General features: G+C 41.3%; 1 protein-coding gene across 3 annotated transcripts in view; it reads left to right on the top strand.

Moving 5' to 3' along the window:
* Positions 1–2,123: 2,123 nt before the first annotated feature.
* The window catches only part of PRR16 (proline rich 16), a 141,765-nt gene continuing 117,645 nt past the window's right edge, over positions 2,124–26,243 (top strand). For 2 of the 3 annotated variants that reach the window (XM_026865881.1, XM_026865884.1), the window contains exon 1: positions 2,124–2,222. The gene's annotated coding sequence lies outside the window, so the exon portion shown is untranslated. Of the gene's footprint in view, positions 2,223–10,083; positions 10,105–26,243 lie in introns of those variants that run through there. The other variant, XM_026865883.1, reaches the window with a different exon arrangement.

Genomic DNA, 26,243 nt, shown 5'->3' with positions numbered 1-26,243 from the left:
AACTGTTAGAGCCATCCTCCTGTACATGATCTGATCTCTTGATACCACTGTTCTGACACTTCTGCAGTGTTCGTGGGGAGCAGGAGTACATCAGGAAATTTACTAAATATGCTTTCTTATTTAAGATTTTAAATGTTGACTTTCCATTAGTGCATAAAGGATTTTGTGATGGATGTTTGGAAAGTGGGATTCTCTACTAGGGTAAGAAAAGCTAGATGTGCAGAAGGGTCTTAATTCTGTACCATAGCCCGCAGTGTTTCAGAAATGAGTTTGTCATTAATTTGAAGCTGGATTCAAAGCCAGTTCATTCTTAACTCAAATGGACATATGAAAGAGTTTGTGGTTCTTAGCAGGAATGATTTCTTACCAGTGGTAAAATGCTGCAGTTTCATACATGGAATTTTAAGCTTATAAGTAACATCAAAATAAGGACAGTGGGTACATTTCAGTAATTGACACAGTTTCCTAAATCTAAGTCTGTAAAAGCTGACTAGACCCCCACCAACATAGGAAAGGCTAAACAGGTGTGCTAAGTTTAAGGAAGGTCTAATGGTGGTGCTAGAATTGGCTAGGTTTCTGCTTATAGAGAGACTATAGTCTCCTCTTCTTTATTACTTTTAATAAACCTAAAAAATTATTAGATATAAATCTGGTGTTTTTTGTTTGTTTGTTTGTTTGTTTTTTTACTTATAATTTCAAGTAATTTGGAGAGAAAATAATTAAAAATGTAAAATTGTTTTGCGGTCATAAGTCATCTTTGATGGTTCAAAATCTATGTTTCTTTGTTTGGTTTTGATGATAACCAGTTTTGTAAAGAGGTATTTACTTGTGGACTGTTCTTTAAAAGACCCTTAATTAGATGCAATATTCCTAATTTTATCTCATTAGGTGCTGAATAAGTTTGTCTCCAGTGACCATTTAACTGCCTGGATTATTTAGGTTGTATTCTTACTCATTTGACTCGTGCCTAAGATAAGAGAATTGCAATGGCTTTAGAGGTTTCTGATTTAATGCCAGTTCAGTTTTAAAGAAATACTAAAATTAGTTGAGTCCATGCTTTATAAAATATGGACCCACTGAAAACACAATAATTTATTCCAGAAACCTTAAAATAATAAGAATGCTATTAAAATGCTTTTCTGGGGGGTTTCTTTCAGATATAACTGATATGATTGACAACAAGCTTTTGTGGGTTTACCTTGGGTAGCTGCCAGATTCCTCCCCAGCTGCCCTATCACTACCCCTCCTCATGAGGACAGGGGAGAAAATAAGATGACAAAGCTTATGGGTCGAGATGAGGACAGGGAGATCACTCAACAGTTACCATCATGGGCAAAACAGACTTGACTTTATTTTTCTGATTAAAAGTAGAGTAGGAGATTGAGAAACAAGGGGAAAAAAAACCTACAATACCCCTCTGTCACCTCTCCCTTCTTCCCAGGCTCAACTTCACTCCTGACTGTTCTACCTCCTCACCCCAAGCGGTGTAGGGGGATGGGGAATGAGGGTTGCAGTCAATTCCTAATGCTTTGTCTCTGTGCATCCTTCTGCTTTACGTTCTTCTCCTGCTCCAGCATATGGTCCCTCCCATGGACTGCAGTTCTTCAAGAATTGCTCCAGCTTGGGTCATCACCAGGAGGTGCAGTCCTTCACAAAAAGACTGCTTCAGCATGGGTCTCTTATGGGTTACAGGTCCTGCCAGAAAACCTGGTCCTCTGTGGACTCCTCTCCATAGCCTGTAGCTCCTTCCAGGAGGAAGCCCACTGGCGTGGACTTTGCACAGGCTGCAGCTTCCTTGAGGTCATATCCATCTGCTCCAGCATGGGGTCCTCCATGGGCTGCAGGTGGAGATATGCTCTGATGTGGTCTTTCATGGGCTGCAGGACAATGTGCATCACCATGGTCTTCTCAGCTGTGCCTTGCAGTGGGGCCATTGGAGCTGGCTGGAATGGCTGTGTCTGGCACAGGGCAATCCTGGGCTCTCCTCACAGGGACTACTCCGCAGCCCCCCTGCCAGCGCCTGGGTACCTGCACCCAACACAGAAGTCTTGTTCCAGAAAGTAAATTGGATGGGGAACAGAAATGGAGTACACCTTTGATTAATAGGACTTTTTTTTTTTCCTAGGAAATCCAGATGCTGAAGGCAAGACGTGCTTGTCATAGTTTAGGAAACATGTAACTCTCTTCTATACTTTTAAGTTCCACTGATGACTTTGGAATAGGTGAGGTTGTATTTTTTTTTGCGTAAGGATTCTGGTTTTATGTGAAAAAAAAAAAAAAAAAAAAAAAAAAAAAAAAAAAAAAAAAAAGACTCATGTCTTATCAATGAGATGCACATTTGTTTGCATTATTGTAGTGTATTTTGGATCTAATTCAAAACCTCAAATAAAGAGGCTGTAGTATCTTTCCTTTGCTTTTGGTTTCTAATGGAAAGTCTGCTAGGTGAGTCACTGAAGAGTGCAAGTTTAATGTGTGATCAGCCTGCTAGGCTGATACCTGGCACATGCCTTTTGGTGTGATTCAAGTTTGGTTTTTTTTTTCCCCTGCCCCTTCATCTGTAATACTGTTACAGCAAACTTGATAATTTTTGCATAAACAGTTTATTTCTTCAAATTTGATATAATGATAAATGTTTTGTCGGTTAAAATGCTAATAAATGTTCTGGGTTCAACTAGGATGGGGCTAATTTTCATAAAAAGCTAGGAGGGGACACAGACAGAACATGTGACCACACTTTAACTTTTTTTTTTTTTTAAATGCACAGTGCATTGGACATCTTAAGTGTTACACCAGTTTCAAGTCCAAGATTAGGCATTTTGTTTTAGATTGTCATAGGTAAAGGGGTAGGTCTGGGTGAATGCTTTGTTACAGCTTCAGGGAGACATTTTAAATTTCCTTGCAGGAGCAATTTGCAGTTCTGATAGTAAGAGCGCTGAATTGTCAATGCATTGTGATGGCATTTACCCTGGGAGCAAAGAGACTTTGTTAGGGCATGAAGCTTATTCTGACTTTCCTGAAATACAGTCCAGTCTCCAGAGATGGAAGATTGTGGTTATTTGTACAAAACTGCTCTTTTAACAGGTCCGATGGTAACAAGCTAAAATGAACATCCTGAACAATATCGTGTTAGACGAGATGTCAGGGAGCATTTCTTTGCAGAAGGGGTTGTTAGGCGTTGGAATGGCTGCCCAGGGAGGTGATGGAGTCCCCATCCTTGGAGGTGTTTAAGAGTCGGGTTGATTTAGCGCTTAAGGAGATACTGTGGTTGGGAACTGTCAGTGCTAGGTGAACGGTTGGACTAGATGATCTCCAAGATCCTTTCCAATCTAGATGATTCTGTGATTTTGTGATTCTGTATTCAAAGTATAAGAAAAGAGACGACAACTTACAATAAAGGAAGGAGAAGCAATATTAATTTGGTTGTGTCACACTTTTTTCCAAGAAGGTGATTTTTAAATTATTTTTGTGTGATTGATAATTGACTGATTTTTAAAGACCCCTAACGTAAGCATTGAAAGGGACAGGTATCTAAGGCGGCAGAGATATGGAGAACCTACAGCTAAGGCAAAGTCAGAAAGTACAATGCAGAAATTTCAGAAATAGACGACATGGCAGTTATAAACCTTAATGTGTATAGACTCTTTGAGTCCCTTCACTTGAGAAATACACACAGAGTGTTTTATGTTGAACAAATATGCTGTTTTGTATTCATTGAATGTGTTTATCTTGTAAGCAGGTAGATACTACAGCATGGGATGAGGAGAATGAAGTGAACTGGACTTGGCCTTTTAAAGTTCTATATGTGAAATATTTTAGTTCTCGAGCAAAAAGCAAAACTGAAAGCAGCAGCTGAGAGAGTCTCTACACAGCTGCCTAATTTTGCTTCAGGGCAGCCATGGCCTGCCACCAGGCTTCCTAGGTTTTGTGCAAGTATTTACATTGGTGCTTAGAACAAAATACCACAGGCTGGGAAGTGGAATAGACTGTCAGTAATTGGGTAGTGAAGGGAAAGAAGTCTACCTGTTGCTTCCACAAGTACTTTGTGATTCAAATTGTTTTATATTATTTGGTTATTTATCAGGACCATATTGTACCAGATATTGTAGAAGCATATCTCTAGTGGTTTGCAGTGTAAGGATAAGACAAAAATCAATGGGTATTAACTGGAAGTGTAGGAAAACAGTATTAGTCAATATTATTAGCTCAGCTATAACTTTTCACATATTTTTTAGGAGGAGATAGAAGGAAGATAATGGTTTTCTGCAGAAATATCCACCCTACCTCTGTGAGATATCATTATAGAAAGCTCGTAAATTTTCACTTGAAAATTTAATGCTGTGGGTTAATCATGGATACTCTGCTATTGTCATTCCTCCTGCAAGACTGACTGAGAGCACGCAGAGGAGGATGGGGAGGGAAAAGCAAAGCAGGCAATGCTTGAAAAGGTGTTCCAGTAGAGATGAACCTCTTTGTCAAAAAAACTTGTTAGGTTAGTCTCCTTTACAACAACATTCTGTATAGTTCTGGATGAGGCAAGTTTGTCTCTCTCAAAGCCTGAGAAAAGTATATTGCAGTAATCTGTACAGTTGTTGGTGACTACACTCTCCCTTAGCAGTCGCTGGTATTTTTCATAAGACTTCTACCATCAGAGCATAAAAATATTTTTTTGCCTGTAATGATTATGAAAACTGTTCAGCAGAGTGCATGACCAAGAGTGCCCCGCACAATACATGGATGATATAGATCACAGAATAACTACCTTGTTGTACAGCTGCCCTTTTTCTATCAGTAATCACTCTGTCTTGAGAAATGGAAGCCTGTATTTGTCAGTGGTAGCAGAACCCGTGTCTGTGAACAAGTGATTGCAACACAGCAAGAACTGAATGATAGAAGTGGTGTTGATAGCTCACCTGCTCACAGTTAATTGCAGCCTTTTCTGGAGAAGCCTGAAATCCTAGTGGACAGATGACATCACTGCCTCTTTCTTTTTTCCCCACTATTTACCTACCACATCTATAAATTACAGAAACTCTCAAAGGCAGCCCTGCTCTGTTTTTTGCAAAGGAGTGACATTCCCAAACACACCAGCTCCCTTTCAGCATTGCTGCACTGTTGGATTCACCCAGTTTAGAAGCTCCCACTGCAGTATGTTTTGTGATTCCTGTTAGTCTGGTTTTCTTAAAATCTCCAAACTCGAAACCCAGTGTCAAATGCTGGCATTCCTGGCACTCCTTTCATGGTGATTGAATGCTGAGGATTTAAAAATTTCTAGCTGTCATCATTGCAGTAGTGCATTTGCTGCAAAGACTTGAAGAGTGTAAAGAGCTGGGCTAAATATATTCAAATGCACTGTTGGAAAAATACATTTTTAAGCTGTTGTTGTGAACATGGAGTGCTTGATATCTTGGTTTGTTTGGTGGGTTTTTTTCAGCTCTTTATTCAGATATTAGGGCAACTAGCACATTTTTGCACTGATCTTACTAGTCCTAGTGCAGTTACCACACTCCAGATTTTATGGCCATTGATCATGGAAGCTGCATTACCTTGCCAACAAACAATTCCAGCAGGCGAGGAAGAGGAGATTATTTTATTTTTTTTTTTTTTTTGAGGAAGATTTTTTTTTTTTTGAGGAAGAAGAACTGAACAGCTTCTGTCAGGATCATTTTAAAAGTTTGAAAGCAGTGACATTTGGATGAAGTTGTCAGAGTGGATCTGATCAGATGTAGCAATCAGGGAACATGCACCTGTAATCATGTCATGTGTCATGGGAATGAGTATTGCATCATCTAAGGTTTCTGGAGGTGCAAGCTCCATTAATTCTGCTTTCTCCTTTCCAGGTGTGCATTGGGTTGTATGCAGTACCTATTTCAGGAAGACTATATTTTATTTATCCTAATTTCATAAAACTCCTCTACCATATTGTTGCTGTTTTGCCTACATGAAGTGAAGGCTGTTATTATTTGATTGTAGTTCTCCAAGTTGAAAAATATCTTGTATGTTTGATTTTATTTTTTTTTTTTTTTACTAGTGAAGCTTTACTTTGTGGTTGCAGTGGAATGTTACCGTTAGTCAGCTATCAGGAGAGGTATTTTGAAGTATGTGATGTACAGGACTGTAAGTCTTCTGGTTTCACTTCTTTGTATGCACAGATCTGTAGCTCAAATCTACTGCTTTTGCCTTTTGCAGATTGATTTTGAGTCATCTCCTCTTTATCCAAAGACCCCCCCCCCCAAAAAAAAAAAACAACCAAATCAAAAAAAGACAGAAATTTTCTTCTTGGACAAGCATCAGAAATTAATTATGCGTAGCTCCAGTGAATAACCAGAATTAGTGTAGGGATTAATTTGGCCAATATGTGAGTCAACACATGCAGGACACAGGAACAACCGCAAAACCACAGATGAAATGCAAAGAGTAAATTTATTCTTATTACCTTACAACCTGAGCAGGGGCATGCAAGTGGGAATGTGGGCACGGCAGAGCTCTGTCCTTGCTCCCAGAAAGAGGAGAAGAAAGAAAAAGATCTCGAACCTGCTGCTTTCACTTGCATATATCAGGGATTTTTGCAGGCATAGTTTTCTACTGTGCTTTGATCTTTCCCACAGTAGAGCAGGAATGTACAGAAAGGTGCACTAATGCTGTATGTTTGTTTTTTTCCTAGACCGTGGAGTCATGTTTTTTTGCTATGAAAATTCTTTTAAATTCATTACTGCTGTAAGTATGGCTTTGAGGGGAAAAGTGTTTTTCAGCATTTCACTGTATTTGCTGCATGACTGATGCAGCCTGATATGACTTATCACAACATAACGTCATCAGAAAAAAGCTGAGAAAACGAAAGTGGGTTGCTGGAAGCTACTGAAAACCAGCATTAAGGGCAGAGCAAGAAAAATGCATGCTTTTAAGAAATGTATGCTTTTCTTTCTTCTCTTATTCTCTTCCCACTTAAAAAAAGCTGGCTAATAGGAACTTGGCAAGTGCTAAACTTTTAAATGAGATACTGGTTTAGGATGGGATTTTTAGTGATCAAGCAAAGAAAAAAAATATACAGGATATTGCTTTGGCTCTTTTTGAGGGGGACATTAATCTCTTAATAGAGGAGGAAGGCTAATAATTAACAAAATAACTATGAAGGTTGTAGATTTTAAATGCTCTTGTAGTCTTAGTGATCACTTAAGTTAATTTGAAGGTTGGAAGCATTCATTTGCAGTAGCCTAGCCTTTCAAGATTGTGAACTGTAATTCAATTTTTATTTCTTTTTTTTTTTTTTTCCTAAGTTTTTGTTCTTATGGCTGTCCTTCTCCAACTAATAAATTTAGTGGAAGTCAAAAATAAAGCACAAATCAGAATATGTTCTCTATAGTCAAATAGAAGTATTTGATCACTTTATACATATTTAAGCATGTAAATACACTGAGGAGCATAATTAATTTACAGAAGTTTACTGTTAAGCTTTTGTATGGTAGATGAGAAGGCAGTGATAAAAGGATTGCTAACTGGTGTCTATCATGAGTTAAATTCTCTATTTAACTTGGTAAGAGTGAGTTTATCTGAATGCTAATTGTACTAGAAACATATTTGGAACATTTTTGAAGTTACTTCAAGGTCTCAAAGTGTCTAAGAAGGGAAACTTCAGTGCAGTCATAACCTGTAACTTCTGCTTTCATGTTTCAAAATACAGCTTGTGCCCTAGTCCTTAGTATTTAATATCATCTTTGTTGGCTTTCTGCTTTTAAGGTCACAATCAAAAGTGAGAATTCAGATAGGATTCTAGTACAAGGGAGCATTAACAGTAGACTGATACGTAAGAGCATGACTTCAGAGTGAATGCTATATTATTTTAGCAAGATACTTTCAGTTCAGGATGGAAGAGGGAGCATGAGGAGAGATACAATGAGTCTCCAAGTCTACCAGAAAGAACAAAAGCAAACTGCTGGAAAGGAGACCTAAAGAGTTGTAGTGTGAGTTTAGTAACCAACACTATTATGTCTGGCATATGATCTTATTTTGTGGATAATACAGTGTGAATATATAAAATATCTCTTCCCTCCAAGACGCAGTGGGCACAGGGGACAGATGAGCAGGGGTTTTGGTCCAGATGACCTCTACATGTCCCTTTCAGCCTCAACCATTCTGTGATTGCATCATTGGATCCTGAGAAAAGCTAATGTTTGAAATGATATTTTGTTTTGGTTAGGTGTTTTTAAAATTTATTTTTAAAAACTCATGTGCTTGAACTTTTCTAGCATGAATTTAAAAAGAAAAAGGATTTTTATTACGTTTCACTCACTGGAATTTTATTATTATATATTTAACTGTAAAGTGTATAATCATATATTTCTTAGTTGCCATTCAATTCCAGAGGAAGAACAACACAAAACTTAAGACATAGCTTGCCAAGAGCCTATATTAAAAATATTTTTCAGTTCAGTTTCCTTTCTGTGTTTGAATTTAAATGTGTTACTTTCTAGTTAGGGGAATTAAAATAAATTGGCTTAATATTATTTTATAATCTTTTCTCAAATAATTCATAGCAAGTTAATATTATAAAAGGCATGTGACTTGCCGTGAAAAACTAAGGTATCTCTTTCAATGGATGCAGTTCTTGTTCTTTAAGCATATCTTTTAAGTGTCATACGCCAACCATTTTTTTAGGCATTCTGGTGTATTATTGGCTAATAATTACCTTGAAACTTTAAATAGATTCAGCATTATTAAGGATAAATCTCAGACTGATATTACAGATGGGTCCTTTAACTTACATACTGCAAGCGATGAATGTCAGCTGAACTGTGTAAAGAAAACAGGATACATTTGGACTAATGTTTAGCCAATTTTCTGTAAATGACATGGAACATGTATCTAACTCAAATTTAAGTATATGGTGGTATTGTCAATAACTTTTGAATTGGGAAGATGAAACGAATTGCATACGGATGTCATGTGGGTGAATTTTAATTTTTTCATTACTGAGTAGAATGAAAGAGGAGTCTTTCAGTGTGGATGTATCAGAGCAGAATAAAAAAATCGCACTGATTTGTTTGTATTTCCAGTATTATAGAAGAGTTTGGGGGGGTTTTGCAGCTAGAAGATAGGTTTTATTTTGTCTGTGTTGCTGTTTGTTTGGTAGCTGGCAGCTCAGAAAGGTCATGCAGTTACTCTTCACCCTTATGAACATGTTCCTTTCTGAGCTCTCTGTGACTTCTCAGTGTGGTTGTAGCCAGCTTAATTTGGTTCTGTGAAATAAGCATCAGCAACATGTCAAATGAGTGACTTCTGAAGAAAAATACCTTTAAGAACCCTATTAAAAACCATAAAACTATAAAAATGTGTTATTTCTTTTTCAAGTATTTTGAAGTGTGATTGTTCTTTTTCAGATTGTACTTTGGCTCTGTGCAGAATATATGTGTGGGAAATGTATTTTTTTTCCTCAAAGGTTTCATCTAGCTTGAGACAAGGATAGAAAATGAAAGGGGAAACGGAAGTACATGACTAAAATGCAAACACAGCTTTGAAAACAACTTTAGTGGCTTTATTGGTCCGAGTGTTTTTTGCAAGGTAAGCCTCCATTTCATTGTCTAGAGTTAATACACGTTATCACATACCTGGTACTTCTTGTTTCCTGAGCTACTTTTGCTCTCATCTTCCTTGCTGAAACATTTGTTCAGGAAATACTTTTCAGCTTGCTAGAGTGGTTTCACAATTTTAGTATTGTAATAAGTAATGTTTAGGCACCATCTGCAAGTATATAATTTATTTTCAGACAATGTAGATAAATATTCAGAGAAGCTACCTATCTTATTCATTTAAATTACCATTTTAGGCTTATCACTTCCTATTTTCATCCTTGTTTTCTTTCACATGTGCGTATCAGTTGGGCAATTTGAGAGATGCAGGATCCCTTGGGAGAGCTTAACCAGTTTTTTGAATGCAACTTTTCTTTGGAAACATGACTGGCAGTGCTGAGTAATATTATTTTTTTCTTTATGAGATTGGTGAATTAATCTTTGGTATGTTGAGAATGTTGAGTCCTGTAAGTTGCAAGTTCCTGTAACAAGATTATGGGAATTTATTGGTGATCACTGAGTTCCCTTTTAACAGTAAAAGGTAATTATTTTTTTTATTAGATTTCATTTAAATAAACTAAAAAGTCTGAAAAAATGCTCAATTCTCCATTAGTCAAAAAAGCTAAATTACTATATTAGTTAAAAGCATTAACTTGAGGCAGAGATCCCTATGCAAATGTCCTTAGCACTCCAGGAGCAAAATTTGCAAACTCACAATATATAAGGTGAATAATAGGCCTAAAGAAACAAAGTGTTATTTGAGAGAGGGAGAAAAAGGAATCAATTTGGAATACTTTGTGTAATCCCTAAAGGTAAAGCTGCTGTCTTCCAGGAAGCACTGAATATGAGTCCTGGTTATAATTTCCTGCTCTCCCTTGTAGGACTTGCTTAGGTAGGCAGTGTACAATGTTATTTCTTTTGCATACTATGTATGTTGTCTAAGTTTAACTGATAAGCAGTATGACCTGATGTTTGTAAAAACAGTATTGCATTTTTCCAGGAATTAATCTGTCTTATCCATAGGGAACTACCTGTCCGCTATTGGAGAAGATGGTGTTGGGTCCAGCTGGCGTTCCTCAGGCTGTCTTCTGCCTTTTACCTGCTTGGCCTGATTGTGCCCTTCAACAGCCCTAGTGGAGTTTGTTCATTTTTCAAGGGTGTGATGACATACCCAATCTATAGGGAGTTGCATAGGGGACTTCCTGTGTGGAATTTCTACCTTGCAAATGCAAGAAAAGAGCAGACAGACCTTGTACAACATATGTCCTGGTGGGTTCCCAGGTCTCCTCAATTGCCTGTACTTTTCTCAATACAACTGTAAGCATTATAGTTTCACATCTTCACAGTTTAAGTGGTTTTGGCAGAAATACTCCAAACGTTACAAAACATGTAAATAAATGGATTCTGCATAGCCTTTGGTTTGCTCCCTGGGCCAGCCCGAGCACCTTGAGAGAATTTATCCAAAACTGCTGCTCTTCATAATGCTTATGGTTTGGCTGGAAGTCCTGGCAACCATTTCCTGCTCAGTTCTAATGAAGAGTTCTAAACCAAGGAGCAGTGTGTTGTGTTATCATTCATAGTGTGCTGTTTTGAGGCGTTTTTTTGTGGTCTTCTAGCAAATGAAGTAGAATGAAAATGACAAAGATTCTAGATTATATCACGGATTCTTTAATTCGTATGTTATAGAGTATGTGTGAGCAGGATGGTGGTGAAGGAAAATATGTTTACACATGCATTTCTCATTCAGAAATATGACTAGAGGCAAGTTAGCAGGTACACATTGAAGGACATCTGTCTGTACTACCCATATGTGCCTTGCTATTTAAGTTCTTTGTGGAGTATTGCAGATATTCAGTGCTTAATTTAGAAAGTTAGAGAGCAAAAGGATAGCAGCCATAATGAAAAATGATTTATTGTCTGAGCATTGTTTTTCTTTTCTCATTTATTCCCTAGACCTTATGCCAAGAATGCTGAATACCTTCAGTTTCCTGTTAAGTAAAAGGGAGGCATCTTCCAGATGCTCAGTATTTCTCAAAGCTATGTGTGATTTACCTTCCTTTTTTAAACCATGTATTATAGTGGTATTTTCTGAGTTAGGAATGTTAATAGTTGTTTTGGAGAAGAAATTATTTGTTCACAGATTAATAAGCATTATAGGCCTAGTGTCCTGGCCTGTTTGACCAAAGGTATTGAGAAAGAAAAGGTATTTTAATGCCTGAATGTCTAGAGACTGGTTTTGTTCTGCAGTATTTTTTTTTAAGGTTTGGGAAATTTGAGATGGCTTTCAGTGAGTTGCCTTTATCTTTGTCATTCTCATCATATTTTAGCAAAACTTGTTTGTTTTTTAAAAAAACAAATAGACAAAATAAAGTTGCTCATCTTACTTCAGAGAATGACCTTTACCTTAGACTTCAAAAAGTATAAAACTAGAGAACCTAAATGAAGTAATCTTTGACTTTTTCCCTTTCCTATTGTATTCTTTCACCATCAAAAATTGAAAGACTAATATAACTTCACTTGTGCATTAGATACTTAACCTGTTCAAGTATGGGTTACTACAATCTAAAATTCACAGATATTTAGAGTTTAGAAGTGTTCTGAAGTCTGTGTAGTCTGTAGGCAAATCCCTCTTCTTTTTGTAGAGCTCATGCTAGAGGGAACTGATGTGCTCCACATCTTCCAAAAGCTGTCTGTGGGTCTCGGTGATGGGAAGGGCTTAATGTAGGGACTAATTTCCCACTTGCCTGTTGGCTACATGTTGCAGGTGAAACCAGAAGCATCTCAGCAGAGGAACTTTCTGAACGGAAAAGTAATTTTTAATCTTTGACTCTGGTGTGTTAACCTTAGCTGTCAGTTGGGTGTCCACCAAGCAGTGCCATCCTTCTCAACAGAACGGGGAGAGAAAATAATATGAAAAGTTCGTGGACTGAGATAAGGACAGGGAGATCACTCAACAGTTACCACCATGGGCAGAACAGGCTCAATTTGGGGAAAATGAATTTAGTTTTTTTGCCATTTAATAGCAGAGTAGGATAGTGACTAATCAAGGCAAAATTAAAACCACCTCTCACATGCTGCTTCTTCCCAGGCTCAACTTCATGCCTGACTCTTCTGCCTCCCACCTGCAAGTGTCACAGGGGCATGAGAAGTGGGGCTTGTGGTCAGTTCATAACACTTCAGTTTGCTGCTTCTTCCTCCTCACACTCTTCCCCTGCTCGTGTGGTGTCCCTCCTATGGGATACAGTCCTTTACAAGCTTCCAATGTGGGTCCTTCCCGTGGGCTGCAGTTCTTCATGAACTGCTCCAGCACAGTTCCTTTCCATGGTGTGCAGCCCTTCAGGAACAGACTGTTTCAGCGTGGGTCCCCGATGGTATCACAAGTCCTTCCATAAAACTGGCTCCTGCATGACTTCTCCCTGGAGTCACAGCTTCCTTCAGGGCATGTCCACCTGCTCTTGCATGCTTTTCTCTATGGGTTGCAGTGTGGATATCCACACTGATGTGGCCCTCCATGGGATGCAGAGGGACAACCTGCTTCACCATCTTCTTCTTCTTAAACTGCAGTAGAATCTTTGCTCCTGTGCCTGGAGCACCTCCGCCCTCTCCTTCTTCACCAGCCTTGGTGTCTTCAGGGCTGTTTGTCTCACATTTTCTTACTTTTCCCTTGCAGTTGCTGTTGTGCTATGGTTTTTACCCCTTCTAAAATAGGTAATTACAGAGGTGCTACCAGCATCATTGATGGCCTCAGCTTTGACCAGTGGCGGTTCTGTGTTGGAGCTGACTGAAACTGGCTGTGTCCAACAGCTTCTGATGTCTTCTTACAGAAGCCACTCCTGCAGCCATCCTGTTACCAAAACTGTGCCAATACACTGACAAAATGCATCACAAAAGAAATGAAGCTTCTTTTTTGGTTGTCAGTTGTTTACTGTCACTCAGGAGAGAAATAGACATTTTGGCTCATGATATGAGAGCAAAATTCTACTTTGGAAAATACTATTATACATGCCAATTAGATACTAGAATTTTCCTTCGCATTCTTTGTGTCTTATTTTAAAAGTTTATTCTGAAAGACTATTACATTAAAAAAATCCCACAATTTCAATTTTCTGTCTTGCAAATTAAATAAATGAGGTGAAATTTGGTAGATTTTGTAGATTTTAGTTGTTTGACAAGGAAGACACTAGGGCTGTCAAACCTTGGAGCTTATTAAATCATTATTTGTAACAGTTTCAACCACTGGGTAATTAACATTTTGGTAGAGAAAAACTCTTCTGCAGACTAGTAGACTGTCAGCATATATGTTAATGCAAGTTTAAAATCATGACAATCCATGTGAATTCTAATGCAGAAGAGGCTGTGTGAGAGGTCCATACATCTTCCTTCCACAACTTGTTAGTGGTGTGGAACTGCTGTATGCTAGTACATCATTGTCTGGGTATGAGAAAAGTGGTCTGTGCATTCTTGTAAGTAAAGGAATCCTCTTTTAATTTAGCAGAACTAATGAGATTTTTGGTGACCTTTTTCTCTTTCCATACAAAAATGCTAATATAGTTTTCAACCATTTTCAGATTTCATTTGGATCTGGCAACAAGAAGCTAACTTGATATATAGCAAGCCTACAGCTTTGTTAAAACAATGAAGTTAGTGCAAGTATAGATGGGAAAGGTTATAGTGAATTTCTAAGATGGAGGGAAGAGTAAAATGTCCTGGGAGAAAGGATTAAACTATTTTGCTGTTTTATACCACTGCACATTCCAGAGGATCCCACAAAGTGTTTCATGGAAAGTTGTTTTTTGTGGGAAACCCTGAGTCTTGTATGTGGTGACAGTGTCATTTATTCTGCCAAACCATTGTAAGCAATGCAGTATTTACACTTCCATTCTTCTCTCTTTAAATGGGAAATCAAAAAGGAGAAGATTAATACTGAAACTGCAGGTTATTAAAAGATATTTATAGTAAGCAACAGGAATTTCTTTGGGTTTTTTTGTAACCTGCATATCCTTATCAGTAGATAACTCTAAGTAGCGTTCACTGTTGAAGCTTGCTTAATTCATGCTCTGCTTTGCTTCTTCAGTCAACATTTTTCTTTCCTAGCTCTAAAATAGATATGGACTTTGTAATTGTGCATTTTAAAAAAATTTATTTTTAATAGGAGATGAGATATGTAAATAAGTAAAGTACTATTTCTTTCTTCTGGAAAGATAGCGTGGTTTCAGTTTAGTGGTTTGGTAATATAAATGAGCAAACCAAAATACCATTTGAAAAATATTTTAAATTCTCTCTGTTCAGGGTTTGTTTGACACCCATAATAAAGATCCAGCTTTGCAGATTGATTCCAGTACTTACCACCCCTTTTACTCAGCAGGTATCTTTGTGAGTTAATTTTATTACTACTTCTTACTTTTTATAGCTTGTCTGACGTTTACATTCTTTAGAAAAATCTGTAAACAAAAACATTTTGTTGGAGTATTTGTGTGAAAAGATGAAGTATCAAGTCTTTTTAGTGAAGTATTCAGTCCCATTTGTTTTTTATAACGCAAGACAGTGGGAAGCTTGGCAAATAAGCATAACTTAATTTGCTTTCCAAGATGTGAATGCCTCCTGAAGTGAAAAGACCCACTCTGTTGCAATTCTAAAATTAGATTACATATAATATACTCAAAGTTGACAAAATAAAACTATTACATGATGAATGTTGTTTTGTTGATACAAAACTTATTTTAAAATTCTTTTTATGTAGGTTTATTAAAGTTTAATGCATGGTTGAATACCTCAGACCTCAGAGTCCTGTTCTCTGATGGATTTATGTATCTTTTTATCTTAAAATAAAATATATGGGAAGTGAGGAAGTGGCTGGAAAACTTGATGCACATTCCATTATGTGCAAATTTCTGGATTCTTGACACAGCTTCCACAGCCTTAACACATGAAGATTTTCAAACCTAACAATGGATGAAGGAAATTAGGAGAGAGAGCAGAGCTTCCTGCCTAAAAAAGAATTTTTTACAATGATTTTTTGTGTCAAAACATATGGAAAATTTCTACTGATGCTTGCATTTTATTTTTACTTCACCTTTTTTTCAGGATAGCTTATGTGACACTAGAGACACAGAAAAGCTGAGCCTCTTAGGACATGTTAACTGTAATGCAGGTGCCACAGGAACAAGGTCAAACCAAGTCCAGGTCGAAACAGGTGTAGTTGCATGATGCTGCACCACTTAACATATCTTGCTGGCTTGCTTCTGAGCCTTCTGGGACTTTTCCAAACAAGATGTTGCAGCTCTTGTGGGATGGATGGGATGGATCTCTTTGACACTGCTGACTGAAACAAAATGTTGCAGTCTTTGGTTAAAGATGCAGTGAAAGATGTAGTGAAAAGATGTAGTAAAGTTACAGTTACAAAGCCAAAGCAGCTAGAGCTCAACTTGGCTACCACTTTTAAGGATAACAAAAAAAATTTCTATAAATTCACTAACAGCAAAAGGAGGATTAGAGATGTGTTGGTTTAAGCCCTGCCAGGACCGGAGACCACGCTGCTGTTGCCCCTCCCCAACCCTCAGCTGGTCGGGCTGGCAGTGAAGCACAAACCCCAGGTTAAAATAAGGAGAAATTTAATACAACAATGTGATAAACAATCTGAACAACAACAGTACCAATGATAACAACAATAAACAGCAATAACAATGAAAAAGACAAAAGTTATAAAGAGAAATACTTCAATGGTTATGGAACAAACCTGCCATGTACTTCCCGCAACCAAACCTACAAAGAAAAAAAAAGTTTCCCCGCTCCTGCGCTGGGACCTGATATCAGCATGGTATGAATAACCCGGCTGGAGATACCCTCCCCCTTCTCTGCTGGGGAAAATTAACCCTATCCTAGCTGAACCAGGACATAATCCACCCCTTTATTCTATACCATCTGTGTCATGTCCAGCTGCCATTTAGCAGTTAACAAGAACAAAATAACAATTAACAATGGCACAGCATAATTCACGGCATGTTCTCACCCAGAATCAAGTCCCCCTGTGGTACACATCGGACCTCTCCATTGTCCTGCATCACCCACCAGGTGCACCCAGGTCCTTGGGCAAAAGCAATCCCATGGATGGGTTTGCCTTTGCCTTTGCCTGGCGCAGGACTAAACCAGACCATTTTTCCCAATATATTCCTCATGTGCACCACAGGGACTTTATCCCCATCTACAGCACGTGGAGGTTTTGACTGAGCCAGGCCAGCTCGACTGTCAGATCCTCTTGTGTTAACTAGCCAGGTGTGCTTTGCTAGATGCATGTCCCAGTCTTTGAAGGTCCCACCTCCCAGTGCTTTCAATGTGGTTTTTAACAGTCCATTGTAGCGCTCGATCTCCCCAGAGGCTGGTGTGTGGTAGGGGATATGGCAGACCCACTCGAAGCTGTGTTCTTCTGCCCAGGCATTTATGAGGTTGTTTCGGAAGTGGGTCCCGTTGTCTGACTTAATTCTCTCTGGGGTGCCATGTCGCCACAGGACTTGGGTTTCAAGGCCCAGGATGGTGTTCCGGGCGGTGGCGTGGGACACTGGGTAAGCTTCCAGCCATCCAGTGGTTACTTCCACCATTGTGAGCACGTGGTGCTTCCTGTGGCGGGTCTGTGGCAGTGTGATGTAGTCGATCTGCCAGGCCTCTCCATATCTATATTTCAGCCATCGCTCTCCATTTCGCTGGGGCTTCACCGTCTTGGCATGTTTGATTAGAGCACGTCTCACATCCGTGGATGATCTCTGCAATGGTGTCAATGGTGAGGTCCACCCCTCGATCTCGCGCCCCCCTGTATGTTGCATCTCTACCTTGGTGGCCCGAGGTCTCATGGGCCCACCGGGCTATGAACAGTTCACTTTTGCGCTGCCAGTCCAAGTCCACCTGAGCCACTCTAATCTTAGCAGTTTGGTCTGCCTGCTGGTTGTGTCGATGTTCATCAGTGGCCCAACTCTTGGGTACATGGGCATCCACATGGTGCACCTTCACAACGAGGTTTTCCACACGGGCTGCAATGTCCTGCCATACTTCAGCAGACCAGACGGTTTTACCCTTGCGTTGCCAGTTGTTCTGCTTTCACTGCTGCAACCATTCCGCCACTGCCCACGAGTCGTTGTAGAGGTAGAGCCTCTGCCACTTTTCCCGCTCAGCAATATCCAAAGCAAGCTGGACGGCTTTCACCTCTGTGAACTAGCTCAACTCATCCTGTCCCTCAGCAGCTTCAGTGACCCGTCGTTTGGAACTCCACACAGCAGCCTTCCATCGATGTTTTCCCACAATGAGACAAGACCCATCAGTGAACAGGGCATATCGCTTCTCCTCATCCGGCAGCTCGTTATATGGTGGGGCCTCCTTAGCACGTGTCACCTCCTGTTCTGGTGACATCCCGGAATCTTGTTTATCACCTCCATTGGGATGTGGTGATGCCCATCTTGCCATTTTATTCCTAGGAATTGAATTTCCCTTGCAGGCCCCTTAACTTTCTTTTGCTTAATGGCAAAGCCGGCCTTCAGGAGGATTTCAATTATCTTCTTCCCTTTCTCAAAGACTTCCTCGGCTGTGTTCCCCCATACAATGATGTCATCAATGTACTGCAGGTGTTCTGGAGCCCCACCTTTCTCCAGTGCAGTATGGACCAGTCCATGGCAAATGGTGGAGCTGTGGTTCCACCCCTGGGGCAATCGATTCCAGGTGTACTGGATGCCTCTCCAAGTGAACCCAAAATATGGCCTGCACTCTGGCGCTATCGGAATGGAGAAGAACGCATTAGCAATGTCAATCGTGGCGTACCACTTGGCTGCCTTCGACTCCAGTTCATACTGGAGCTCTAGCATGTCCAGCACTGCAGCACTCATTGCTGGCGTAACTTCATTCAGGCCACGGTAGCCCACAGTTAGCCTCCATTCGCCATTAGGCTTTCTCACTGGCCATATAGGGTTGTTGAAGGGTGAGTGAGTTTTGCTGATCACCTTCTGGCTTTCTAGTTGACGGATCAGCTGATGGATGGGGACCAGGGAATCTCGGTTGGTGCGGTACTGCCGCCGCTGCACCGTCCTGGTAGCAATCGGCACTCGCTGCTCCTCAACCTTAAGCCGCCCCACCACTGAGGGATCCTCTGAGAGACTGGGTAAGGTGTACAACTGTTCAACCTTCTCCAGGGCAGCTACACCAAAAGCCCACCGGTACACTTTTGGGTCTCTGAAGTACCCTCTCCTGAGATAGTCTATGCCCAGGATGCACGGGGCATCTGGGCCAGTCACAATGGGGTGCTTATGCCAGTCCTTCCCAGTCAGGCCCACTTCACCTTCCAGTAGGGTCAGCTGTTGGGATCCCCCTGTCACTCTGGAGATGCAGATGGATTTAACCTCACTGTAGCTCGATGGCATCAGGGTGCACTGTGTGCCAGTGTCCACCAAAGCCTTATACTCTTGTGGGTCTGACATGCCAGGCCATTGGTCCAGTAAATTATCACTTTCCTCCACCTGGCTGGAGGCAGGGCCCCTCTAATCCTGTTCATCATCACTCACTTCTTGAAAGAATGAATTACTGGTCTCCTCAAGAGGGTCAGACATAACGTTCACCATTCTATTCTGCCTGGGGGATTTCTGACTGGACACTGGAGCTGCGCTTTTCTTGGAGGACTCCCCTTTTGTGATGGTCTTCCCTTTCAGCTGCTCTACTCGTGCAGCTAGGGCGGCAGTGGACTGTCCATCCCACCTCCTCATGTTTTCTCCATGGTAGCGGAGGAAAAACCACAGGGTGCCTCGTGGTGTGTGCCTTCTGCTTCCTTTCTCTTGGGTGGGGAAACGTTTACTTCTAATGGCTGAGACATCAGCCCGTGCAGGTGGAATGTAGGACATGTCCTCTTCCGTTTTTTGGATCCTCTGAGACAGTTCCTCCACAGCTGAGAACCAGGAAAGTTGAGATGAAAGGAGATTTCCCTCATATTGCTGGAGCTTGCCAACCACTCCATCCCCTGTTAGTGTCTGGGTGTCTGTCCACCAGGACACTATTGCCAGTGGTTTCGAGTGTGCTTCTGGGGCACTCTTCAGGAACTTTCGCCACATCAGGTGTGTGCAAGGGGCCTGATCTGGGTCCATGGGTGACTGCTCATCATTCAGATCACCATAGATCATCTCAAACACAGCCAGTTCCCTGAGGTTCTGGATTCCTTTCTCAATGCTGGTCCATTTGCCTAGCTGACACAGGATATCATTCTTGTAGGGGTGCCTCTCCCTTACACTGAGCAGGAGTTGCTTCCAAAGGCTGAGGTTTTGAGTCTGTTTCCCTATTGCCCTATCAATGCCAGCATCCTTGGCCAAAGATCCCAGCTGCTTGGCCTCTCTCCCCTCCATTTCAAAAGCACTGGCTCCATTGTCCCAGCATCGGATCAGCCAGGTGCAAATCTGCTCACCTCCCAGGTGGACGAAAGCTCTCCGCATATCTCACAACTCAGTCAGGGATAGAGATTGGACAATCATCACTGGCCTTTCCTCCTGTTACCCTGATGGGCCTGGCTCTTCCCCATCCCTCACTCTGCGAACTGACTTTCTGGTATATTTTATTTTCTGTATTGGGGCGGCTGACACGGGCACTGGCTGCCTCACTGGCTCAGTCGCCGTGCTGGTGGGGTGACTGAGACTGGTTCTGCCTCTTCCCCCGGCCCAGATGCTGTACCAGGAACTTCACTCTCAGATGCTGTAACCTTTTCTTCCCCCTGGGGGCATTGGGTTGTTTTAAAGAGGACATAGTAGGTATGGGCAAGTCCCCAACACATTGCAGCGATTTGTGTCTCCTGGGTTTTGCCAGAGTGGTAACACACCCTTTCCAAGCAATCCATCAGCTTATCAGGGCTCTGCATTTGTTTGGAATGAAATTCCAAAGCACTGGATGTGCCCACGGACTCAGGCCTTTGCCCATCTTTTCCCACACCCCTTGCCACTCACTATTATCTGACCTCGGGGCAGTTTCTGGGCACTGCTATTGTTAGAGAAGTGCCGCATGGCCAAAACAAGACACCCAGGAAGCACTGTGGTACAAACACACTGGCCTGCAGGCTCCAAGGAGGGCTGAACCGCCCCAAAGACAAGAGAATCTCTTCCCCTCGCTCACCCATAGACGGGGTGAGACCCCTAACAAAAGCCCAAATGTCAAACAGGTACCTGCCCACCCCCCCACGCAGCAATACAAAGGCATTATAAGCAGTCAGTAACCAGTACAGCAAAACAATCTCATTTATACATTTTCCACCGATACAAAACACCAGCACTGGGAACACAGAGTGGATATAAGGAATAATCCAGCCCCACCACGCAAACAAGTGGGCCAGCATTGCAAACATTTTCTCATCAAACAAATACAAACAGAAACAGAAAAATTACCCCCATACAGATTGCTCTATCACACTCTGGTCAGGGTCTGTCCTTTTTTTATTCTTATTTCAGCCATCTTGTGCCCCACTTTGGTGTGCCAAAAAACTGTGCTGGTTTAGGCCGTGCTGGCACCAGAGACCATGTTGCCCCTCCGCCACCCTCAGGCTGGCAGTGAGGCACAAACCCGGGTTAAAATAAGGAGAAAATTAATACAACAGCGTAATAAACAATATGAACAACAACAGTAGCAATGATGACAACAATAAACAGCAATAACCGTGAACAAGACAAAAGATATACAGAAAAATACTGCAATGGTTATGGAACAAACGTTCTCTGTGCTTCCCACAACCAAAGCTACAGAGGAAAAATAAGTTCCCGTGCTCCGGCACCCGGACCTGACCTCAGCATGGTATGAATAACCCGGCTGGAGATCCCTTCCCCCTTTTCTGCTGGGAAACTTAACCCTATCCTAGCTGAACCAGGACAAGGGAAAATTTCCCTTCTTTACTGGATGCAGAGGGAAACATGGTAACTAAGGATGAGGAAAAGGCTGAGGTGCTCAACGCCTACTTTGCCTCAGTCTTTAGCAGTGGAACTGGCTGTTCCCTGCACACCCAGCCTCATGAGCTGGGAGATGGGGAGGGAAAGCAGAATGAAGTCAGCACAGTTGAAGAGGAGGTGGTCAGAGACCTGAGACAACACTTGGATGTACATAAGTCTGTGGGAGTGGATGGGTTACACCCAAGGATGCTGAGGGAGTGGGCAGATGTGCTCGCCAAGCCACTGTCCATGATTTACCTGAAATTATGTCTGACTGGGGAGCTCCCATTGGATTGGAGGTCCCATTGGACTGGAGGGTGGCAAATGTGACACCCATCTACAGGAGAAGCAGAAAGGATGATCCAGGAAACTATAGACCTGTCAATTTGACCTCAGTGCCAGGGAATGTCATGGAGCAGGGCATCTCGGGTGCCATTTACATTCATATAATGGACAACCAGATGCTCAGGCCCAGTCAGCATGGGTTTATGAAAGGCAGGTCCTGCCTGACAAACCTGATCTCCTTCTATGAGAAGGCAACCTGCTTATTGGATGAGGGAAAGGCTGTGGATGTTGTTTCCCTTGACTTTAGCAAGGCCTTTGACACCATTTCCCACAGCATTCTCCTGGCAAAAAATGGCTGCTTGTGGTTTGGATGGACACACACTTTGCTTGGTAAAAAACTGTCTGGATGGCCGGGCCCAGAGAGTTGTGGTGAACAAGAGTTAAATCCAATTGGTGGCCGGTCACGAGTGGTGTCCCCCAGGGCTTGGTTTTGGGGCCACTCCTGTTTAACATCTTTATTGATGATCTAGACGAGGGGATCGAGTGCACCCTCAGTCAGTTTGCAGATGACCCCGAGTTGGGTGGGAGTGTTGATCTGCTCGAGGGTGGGGAGGCTCTGCAGAGAGACCTGGACAGGCTGGAGCCATGGGCTGAGGCCAACTGCAGGAGTTTCCATAAGGCCAAATGCCGGGGGCTGCCCTTGGGCCACAACAAGCCCCAGCAGCGCTACAGGCTTGGGGAGGAGTGGCTGGAGAGCTGCCAGTCAGAGAGGGACCTGGGGGGGTTGATTGACAGCCGGCTGAACAGGAGCCAGCAGTGTGCCCAGGGGGCCAAGAAGGCCAATGGCATCCTGGCCTGTGTCAGCAATAGCGTGGCCAGCAGGGACAGGGAAGGGATCTGACCCCTGTACTCGGCACTGCTGAGGCCGCCCCTCGATGGCTGTGTTCAGTTTTGGGCCCCTCACTACAAAAAGGACATTGAATGACTCGAGCGTGTCCAGAGAAGGGCAACGGAGCTGGTGCAGGGTCTGGAGCACAGGTCGTACGGGGAGCAGCTGAGGGAACTGGGGGTGTTTAGTCTGGAGAAGAGGAGGCTGAGGGGAGACCTCATCGCCCTCTACAGCTCCCTGAAAGGAGGGTGCAGAGAGCTGGGGATGAATCTGTTGAACCATGTAACAAGCGATGGGACAAGAGGTATGTATGCATGGTAGCATAACAGTTATAAAACCTAGCACAGATGATAGACTTGCAGCTGTATCTTGCAGAGCTGACAGTCCTCATTTACCAGTAGCAGAGTTCCAAAATTCTATCAATTACTTTTCCATATTTACTCTAAATACAGCAAAGTATGGATTGCACTTATTACCCCAAAATAATCATAAATCAAGCCTCAGTTAATAGAATTGCTTTCGTGATGTGTATGGAATACACAGTTTATGTAATTATTCCATATATGTAGACATAGTTTTTAATTATAAATCTATGAGTACATATTTACAAAACTTTATCTCAGAGATGTTGTACAACACAGTAATTAGATAAATACTTGGCCTGTGTTAGTCATCAATACATTTGACGTTTGTATACAATCATCTACATAAAACTTAGGTAAAATCTTTATATCATGTCACATAATTTTCTGTGCACAGATATGCTCAAGGCGCTAAGTTCTGCCTGAAGTAGTTGTATTTTCATAGCTTATTAGTTTTCTTGGTTTTGTCAGAAAGCAACTTGTGCAAATGATTTATTAGTAATTATATTGAGGCATAAAGTGCACTACCTAAGCACTTAACCCACCAGGAAGAGGAGAGTATATTTATGCAGCTTATGGGCTGCATATACAGGGCATGAGGTTTAAATTACTAACACAAAATAACTGTAATAGAAAAAATGCACCAACGCATAACTGTTAGAATACATTGCATGACTGTAAACCATTGGCTTCTTACGAGTTGTTTCAGTGAGGGAATTTCTGTCATGCAGGTTCAGGCAAATGTCTCAGAAGAGTATAATACATCAAGTGCTTGCTCTGTCACTTGCTTTGCCCTTCTTTTAAAAAAACCCAGACAGCAAGAATGACAGAATTTTTGAAATACTGATTTGGGTTTAGCTGAAAGACAGGAGGTCGTTGTCAACGTGTCTGTGGTTAAATTGGATATAAAAGAAGGTATTTTAAACTGAAATGTTTTGAGAGTTAACATCACACCAGTGCTAGTTCCCTTATTTTTCTGTTCTGCAAAGTGTGATTTAAGTTCTGTTTATATTTGATAATAGGGAGTTGTGACCTTTAAGAAACCTGAGTTCAAGAAGGATAAAGCTGGTATTAAAAGTGGAATGTTTGATGCAAATACAGGAGGAAAGGAAGGCACTTTGAAAGCTGATGTTTACATTAAAAAAGCAAAATGTTATGTTGATGTTAACATGATAATAAATATCATGCCAGGGTATCATTGTATGAAACATACAAATAATTCAGATTACTTGTATTGTTCTAACTGCTGCATTCTCTTCTTTTTAATATTTGATTACTTTCATGTAGCCAACAGCTTTTCTGAAGATGTTTTTGGTTCAAAACTTGATGAAAATAGATGAGTCTTTTTTTTTTTTTTTTTTCTTTTTAGAATCCCCTTTAGGTTTCTATATTTTTTTCCTTTTCCACACTTTTACAAAGGCTTTCTATAAATCATCTCAAGAGCAAATCAATAGCATTGTAAAACTTTTTTTTCTTATATTTCTGAAGCATGTTGTGACATACTAGATGTAAACTGAAGTATACATAAGTAGAGCTGATCTGAGGAGAGCAATGGCATACAGTCAGGTCTTCCTTGACATTAGCACATTGTTGTATTGCAGAATGGAGTGCAGTGCCGAGATTTCTGAGACAGTGGAAACTCTAATTAGTTATAAACCTCAATTGATTACCACAGGAGAAATCTTCAGCCTAGACAAATCTCTTGTAAACATAAAATGCATCTGAATTTAATTTTATTTTTTTAAATTTAAAACAACAGCATCATGCTCTCAGAAGTGGCATACTATTTCATAAACTGGAATGATACTTCAGTGCCACAGTGATAAGTTTTTATTGAATGTATAAAATAATAAAAAACCCCACCTGGATTATGATGTATGGTGGTAATCCATTATTTGAAAGATAAATCATTGGTGTGTTTTTTCCTACTACTACTCTCAAGGCACGAAGAGATGTCAAGAAAGCTTCTTCTTGCCAGCACTGAAATAGGAATCACAAAACCAGGACAACTCCGTTGGGAAGGAGCTTGGGAGGTGCCTGGCACAAGGAGCTGCTCACAGCAGGGTCAGACCAGACTGCTTAGGGTTTCATTCTGTCAGGGTGTGAGACTCCCTGAGGATTCACAGCCCCCAGGCAGCCTGTGCCACTACTTACCTATCTTCCCAGGGAAAGTTTTTCTTATAGCCAGTCCTAGCCTGTCATGTCCCAATTCCTGTCGGTTGTCTGTGTGGCCTATATAGGGTGGTGAGGCACTGAAACAGGTTTCCCAGAGAAGTTGTGGCTGCCCCCTCCCTGGAAGTGTTGAAGGCCAGGTTGACAAACGGGGCTTTGAGCAACTTGGTCGGGTGGAAGGTGTCCCGGCCCATGGCAGGGGGTTTGGAACTAGATGATCTTTAAGATCCCTTCTAACTCAAACCATTCTATGATACTCTAAGTGAAAAACATAGTCTGGCAATGATAATGAAAATCCAGTATTAATTTTACTGAAACCAGGCAATTATTAACTGGACCTAGCACATTAAATATATTCAACAAAAACATTTCTTTCTGCATTGACATCCACTTCTATGTACACATCATTTTCTGTGATAATACTGATGATATAATTGCAGTACTTCCAGGGTCACTGTTTCCTGCAGTGAAAACATCACAGTTTGATGAGAGCATTAACTACATCTATCAACAGGAGTTGACAATGCAAGTAGAATTCTTAGATGTACCAAGAAGAGGTTTGAAACTACAAAATGTGAAGGTGATATGTTAGAAATTATTCATTTGGAGCACCGTGTGCAATTTTAGGCTACTTTTCAAAGGTAAGAAATAACAGACTTAATACGATCAGATAAGATAGATTAAAATGGCTAGTGTATGGTGGGATTTAATGCATATTGTACTGTGTCTGGCTGAGCTGGAACTGGTTTTCCCCTGCAGCAGCCCTCACGGTGCTGTGGTTTATGCTGGGAGCTGGCAGGGTGTTGGTAGCACCCTGGTGTTGTGGCTGCTGCTGGGCAATGCTTACACAGCACCAAGGATCTTTCCGACATTTCCCCCAGTGGGACGGGGTGGGCAAGATCTTGGGAGGGGACACAGCCAGAACACTGACCCGAACCGACCAGAGGCATATTCCAGACCATATGACGTCTGCTCAGGATAAAGCTGGGAGAAAGGAGAAAGGGGGTGGGGTCACCCTTGGTCCTATGAGGCAACCACTACACAT

Source organism: Athene cunicularia, assembly GCF_003259725.1.
Source record: "Athene cunicularia isolate RWA chromosome Z unlocalized genomic scaffold, athCun1 chrZ_part1, whole genome shotgun sequence".
In the NCBI taxonomy this organism is placed as follows: domain Eukaryota; kingdom Metazoa; phylum Chordata; class Aves; order Strigiformes; family Strigidae; genus Athene; species Athene cunicularia.
This window is presented reverse-complemented; position numbering and strand designations above follow the sequence as displayed.